Here is a 7,072-nt window from a genome sequence, read left to right on the forward strand (position 1 = left end):
CTCCCAATTATTAGAGAATACATGTGGTGTTTGTTTTTCCATTTCTGAGACATTTCACTTATGATAATGGTCTCCAGTTTCATCCAAGTTGCTACAAAAAAATCATTATTTCATTCCTTTTTATGGCTGAGTAGTACTCCATAGTGTGTGTGTGTGTGTGTGTGTGTGTATGTGTGCAATAAACATTCAAGTGCAGTTGTCTTTTTGATAAAATGACTTCTTTTCCTTTGGGTAGATACTGAGTAGTGGGATTTCTGGGTCAAATGGTAAGCCTACATCTATTTCTCTGAGGAATCTCCATACTGTTTTCCATAGAGTCTGTACCAATTTGCAGTCCCACAAACTGTATGAGCATTCCTTTCTCTCTGCATCCACGCCAACATCCATTGTTTTTTGATTTCTTAATAATGTCCATTCTGACAGGGGTAAGGTGATATCTCATTGTGGCTATAATTTGTATTTCCCTGATGATTAGTAGTGTTATTTCTTCATATGTTTGTTGGACATTTGTCTATCTTCTTTTGGAAACCTTCTGTTCTTGTCTTTTGTCCACATTTAATGGGGTTGTTATTTTCTCTTGCTAATTTGGTTGAGTTCTTTGTATTATAGATTCTGGATATTAGCCCTTTATTGGATGTATAGTTTCTGAATATTTTCTAACATTCTGTAGGTTGTCTATTTACTCTGTTGATTATTTCCTTTGGTGTGCAGAAGGCTTAATTTAATTTAATCAAGTCTCATTTATTTATTTTTGCTGTTGCTATATTTGCCTTTGGGGGTCTTAGTCACAAATTCTTTGCCTAGGCCTATTTCTAGAAGAGTTTTTTCCTAAATTTTCTCCAAGAATTTTTATGATATCATGCCTTACATTTCAGTCTTTTATTCATCTTGAATTAATTTTTGTATATGGAGGGAGATGGGGTCTTGTTTCATTCTTCTGCATATGGCTATCATGAATTTTTATAAGGATTAAATTAATTTCTCTCTGTGTGTGTATGTTTTCATATTCTATATGTAATCTGCACTTTTTAAAGAATGACTATTATTAATAATAGTAATCGGCCTACTCTTTAACAAATATTCTTTCATTACCCAAAATTTAAGGTTTTTCCTGTTATAGTGAGAGACATACATCTGCACCCTTTTTTTTGGCTACATAATTATTCCCATACTGTGAGTAAAAACAAGGTATAGCAAAAAATTTATATTAATGATTTCCACCTAGCATTGACTCAATGTTTACATTTTGAAGAACAATTAATTTAAATGGCTTCCTATCAGTATTGTCAAGGACAATATCCATACAGGCTAGCAGAAAGTGCAGTCTCCTCTTCACTGGTATGTCAAAGAATTTGTCAGGTGTTTTCCTTATCATGCCCCTGGAGCTGTATTTTCAATGTGCATGGTAGATACAGGTTAGAGTACTCCAAATGTGCCTGGAAGAATGAGAAACCACTGTTGCTGCCAATGAAAGTCAGAGACTTAATATTAGACTCAAAATATGGACAATGTTTGATGACACTGCACTTGTAGTAGTTGATGCAATTTATTGCTTATCTAAAGTTACAAGGCTGGGAAGAATCAACTTCTTTCTCTAGTTCTTGCCACCACCAAAATGACAAAGTATTCCAGGTATAAAGAAATATTTTACCCAATTGAAATGCATATTCAGCTAAAGATAACTGAAGCAAAAATTACCCGAACCTTCCAATATTGTAACCTTATATATTGATTCAATGAAATACTTTCCATTGGTAAAGGTCTGCAATACAGATATGTGGGCAGAGAGAAGTGCTAGTGTCTAATATTTCACACTTTCCTTTTTTCACTAATGGTGGTTTTAGCTGAAAAAGATTTTTCCTCCAGTTTGATAATTTCTTATTAAGCATGCATTTACTGTGTAATCCAGTAGTTACACTTCTAAGTATTTACCCTAAATAAAAGAAAATACATTTTCACACAAAAACTTGTAAATGAATGTTTAGAGCAGTTCTATTCATAATGCCCCCCCCCAAAAAAAACCAAACAAAACAAAATGGAATGAAATAAAACAAAACAAAAACAACTGAAATATTGTTTAATGACAGACTGGACTGTACAACCATACTAGAGAATACTGCTCAGCAATAATCTATGGATACACACTACTTAGTTGAATCTGAAAGGTATTATGATGTTTTAGAAAAGTCTGGTCTTAAAAATTTGCATACTATATGATGTCATTTATATGATAATCCTAAAAGACAAAACCATGGTGACAAAGAATAAATCAATGATCCCCAGGGTTTGACTCCAAAGAGGCAGCAGGATTGAACCTATTGGGGTGAGGAACCTGTTTTGTAACCCAATTACAGCAGTGATTACATAAATCTATACATGTTAAAACTAATATGGCTATACACAAAAATGTCAATTTGTGTGTTAATTCAAATAATACCAAAATAAAAGATTGCTTCTCTTTTTAGCTTCTCAATTTGGTTGGGGTCAGTGGTCTATTCTAATAGGTATTTGGACACTTGCCAAACTACTGAGCTCCTTTACAAAGTTCTTCCTCTTAATCTTTTCTATCAGCACATATAAGTTTTTCTCAAATGAGATCATTGGGGTTTTCTTTTTCCACTCGTAAATAAATAACTCCTGCCTTTTGGACACTGTTATAATTATAGTCGCCTATATTTGTAGCTTATCAACATTTCCTTTCATCTCCCAAATTCCTAACATTCAAAATAAGCAAATCATTTTGACTATGTGCTATTATTTTTGAGTAAAATATTTAGTACCTGACATTACTGCTTTTTCTGGCTGAGAGAAGTGTGGCTCATGATACAAGTCTGGAAAATGTAGCCTCAAAACAATAATGTTACACAGAATACTTGGAGGCCCATGGAGAAAAGCTTACTTGAGCTGAGAACCTTTGTATAACTTAGCTTCCTGCTGGTACTGGAAAGTAGACTGAAGAAAGTCCTCCTGTCAAGAAACTGAGCCTCAGAGATAAGCTGACTCAAGACACATGACATAAGTGACTACACCCACATGGTATATAAGAAGTTATAAAGTGAAGTTATGAGAACAGAATATGAAAGTTTTTAATGACCCACAAACTGATGCTGGTATAAATACTACAAGTATTTCCTTTCCAGCTACTTTTTAAGATGGAATTGAGAGTGAGTGTCAGTTACTTACCTGGTACTTTAGCTTTGCTCCAAAATGCATGTGTCCACAACAAAGAGTACTGGATAGGCTGAGGGATAATTCCTTTAAACCATGAAAAACTTTGATGAGATTACAAACATGGTGATTAAAATGAGAGGGTTTTAGAGTTAGAACTGAGGTTAAATCTCAACTCTGCCATTTCCTCACTCTGTGTCATTACTTCATTTAATTAAGCCCATTTGCCTCAGTTTCCTCATTTGTAAAGCATTGGCTTCAATAGTGTTGACCATACAAAACTGTTGTGAGGATTACAGGAGTAAGGTGCTTAGAACAAAGTCTTACCTAATAGAAATATTTGATAAAAGTTAATTTTTAATTTTTTTTATGTTAGTGTATTATAAGGGTACAAGTGTTAAAGTTACATATATTGCCCATGCCCCCCTCCCCCCTCAAATAAGAGCTTCAAGCATGTCCAAATGCTGCACATCTTACTCATTGTGGTTGTATATACCCATCCCCTCCTCCCTCCTCCCACCCTCCTGACACCTGATAAATGTTACTCCTATATGTCCACTTAGGTGTTGATCCGTTAATACCAATTTGCTGGTGAGTAATTTTTAAATATTTTTTTTTTGCAATCACTGGTGGCTTGCTCCATATTCTATGATGATGTGTTAGACTTAAAGCAGTAATTGTTCATAATCAGCCTCCAAGTTTACCCTGGAGTTCTCATTGTACTAAGGTTTGGGAATGGCTAGTAATTTTCCTTTATAACAGCATCAGATGGAAGATCATTGTCTCTTCTCACATTGCCCATGCCGTTGTCTTCTTACTTCATTAACTATGAGCTATGTTAGCTAGGTGTTATCAAGCAAAATGTCCACTGGAGACACATAAGGCAATAAATGCTTTAATATGGGAAGAAATAGAGACACTACTAGTTTTTCCAGTAGGTACTATCATATTAATCTCTTCTCTACAACTTTTCTGACTTTTCTAGAGCCTCTGTCCCTGTCAACTGACCCTGTTGACCTCTCGCAAAGCCTGCCTCTCCCTTCATTTCATTCCTTAATATAGTTTTCTATCTCTAGTAGATGAAACACAGTAGGTCTCCAGTAAATGTGTATTGCATTAGAAGTCTTTATTTCATAGATTTATAAATATTTTGAGCTATACTCTTCCATTTGAAAATATTTAGGACAATTTCTAGTAAATGATCATCAAATGAAGACCTTTTACTTCACTGGTCTTTTTGAGTGCTACAATAAATAAAAAAAAATAAGTAAAATATGGAGAGATATAAAGAAGAATTAGCAAAGTAATGGAACTTCTATAGCCATAGACCTAAGCCTATAACCTTGAAGTACATCTGCTGGACACCATAATGTCTGTGACAAATGAACATGCCAAGAGCCTAAACATGGTGCCTTGGATGACCAGCAGCGTCCATATTTCCTCCAAAGTAATGAACACCATTCTGAAAAACAGATTCAATGATACTTTGATTTAAAGCAGGCATTCTAAGGCTGTGGAGAAGCCATTATGAAGATGGGCAATGTCACCATAGACACATAGTTCAACATCACAGAATGCCAGGTGAGAGGTGAGATGACACTGAAAATGTTCCAACAAGATAATTCTATTGTCTACAACCAAGTGTCCTTCCTAGCTGTGTATTACTATGCAGTTAAGAAGGAAAGGGAAGCTGTGAGAACCACATTGAAATCTACAGCTTCTGAAATGTGAAGGAGTTTGACCTCTTGAATAGGAAAAACCAAACAGAAATATGCTCTCTTTCCTGGGGTGAAAAAAATAACACATTCAACAAGAGGAGAGGGTGCTTGAGACAATGAACCCAAGTGAAGATTTCTCACTCAGTATTTTTATTTCCTGTATTATTCCTCAACAGGCAGCTGTTCCCTTTCATGGATATTAACAAATATAAAGGAACCCAAGAGTCCCACAAATGAAATCTGCAAAAAATTAAACATTTTTTATAAAAGAGCATAAGCAAAAAATGAGTGAAAACCTCACATCACAAATATTATCCATAGTCTTAGAAATTACAGACGGTATGAGCTATCTTAAAAAAGAGCTAAAAAATTATAAACATTCAAGAAGATAATAGATAAAGTGAAAGGAGATGAAAAGTGAAGAAACAAAACTCTGGGAACATAACACTGCTACAAGAATGAAAGCCACAGCAAAAGTAAGCAAAGGGGAAAGAAATAATAAAGCTATGCTCTCTATATATGTATATATACACATATATATGACCTAAAGACAATGTATCATATGAAACTGAAAGAGAGAGTGATATATGATAGTCGAGGAAACTACATGACTATAAAGAAGATTCTCCATACACATAAACATCGTTCATCAAAAATAGAAAAAAAATAGAAGGAAAAAGAAATGACCATAGTATAAAATGCATAAATACCTGTATCTTAAATTTAAAATGATTATTGTATTCTATGAGAAATTGACAGAAACAGCCAACCCAAGATATATCTCAGTAAAATTAATAAAATTACAGAACAAATATTGTGAACATACAATAAAAATAAAAGTTTCACGAATTCTTTTAAACAGCATAGATGCAGGTGACCCCTATGCTTCTCGGGAACATAGAAGACAGAAGAATGGATGAAATTTGAAGGGAAAGAGAGTGTTCCCTAAGTGTATTAATCAGGGTTCTTCAGAGAAATAGAATCAATAGATATACATAGATGTATTGAAAAGAGATTTATTTTGAAAAATTGGATCTTACAGTTATGATGGCTGAGAAGTCTCATGATCTGCCATCTACAAGTTGGATGCCCAGGAAAGATGATGATACAGTTCCTGTCCAAGCCCGAGAGCTTGAGAGACAGAAGAACTAATGGTGTAAAACTTAGTCCTAGTCCAAAGCCTTGAGGACCAGGAGTGCCAATGTCCAATGTGGGGAGAAGGATAGATGTCTTAGATCAAGCAGAAAGCAAATGTATCCTTCTTCCACCTTTCTGTTTTATTCAGTCCTGAATTTATTGAATGATGTCCATCTGCACTGGTAAGGATAATTTTCTTTACTCAGTTCAATGGACCAAATGCTAATCTCTTCCAGAAACACCTTTGTAGATACATCCAGAAATACTGTTTACCAGCTGTCTGGGCATCACTTAGCTCAGTCAAGTTGACAGATAACATTCACCTTCACACCAGGGATTTTATATATAGCCAAATTGGACTTAAATTCCAAGGGCAATAGAAAAATACTTTCACATTTATAAAGCCTCAGGGATTGTAGCACTCATGTGTTCATCTTTAGAGAACTACTTGATAATGAAATGTAGCCGATGAGGAATAAGATGCATTAAAAATAAAGAGATTGGAAAGGGGAAATTGTGGTGAAGAGTCAGAGAAAAAATATTGAAGTAATTTAAATACAAAATTATGCAAATTTTCAAACAATGTTTGCATAATAAAATGTAAAAATTATATAGTCCATGCAAAAATTACATAATATAAATATGATAGATCAGTAGAAGGAATATGGGTATCATTTTTCAATAGGACAGAGTCAATAGACATTATCTAAATTTATAAATCAGGTATGCAATTGTGCAAAGAACTCAAGATATTTTTCCTTATCTTTGGAGAAATTTTCTAAAAAAATATGCCCTTTTGTGAAAAATGATTTTTCTTGGGCCCAGTAATACCTGTATCTTCTGTTCCACTTTGATTATTTTTGTTTGGTTAAATTTAAGTAAAACTAAACCCAAAGTGATATATATATATACACACACACACACACACACACACACATATTCTTCCACCTTTTCGTGTATGTGTATGTAGGCATAGAAGGTAGCTGGAATATTGTGTATCAAATATCAGTTATTAATAATGGGATTTTATAAATTTTCATTTTTGTGTT

This window comes from Microcebus murinus, chromosome 4, assembly GCF_040939455.1.
Source record: "Microcebus murinus isolate Inina chromosome 4, M.murinus_Inina_mat1.0, whole genome shotgun sequence".
NCBI lineage: Eukaryota > Metazoa > Chordata > Mammalia > Primates > Cheirogaleidae > Microcebus > Microcebus murinus.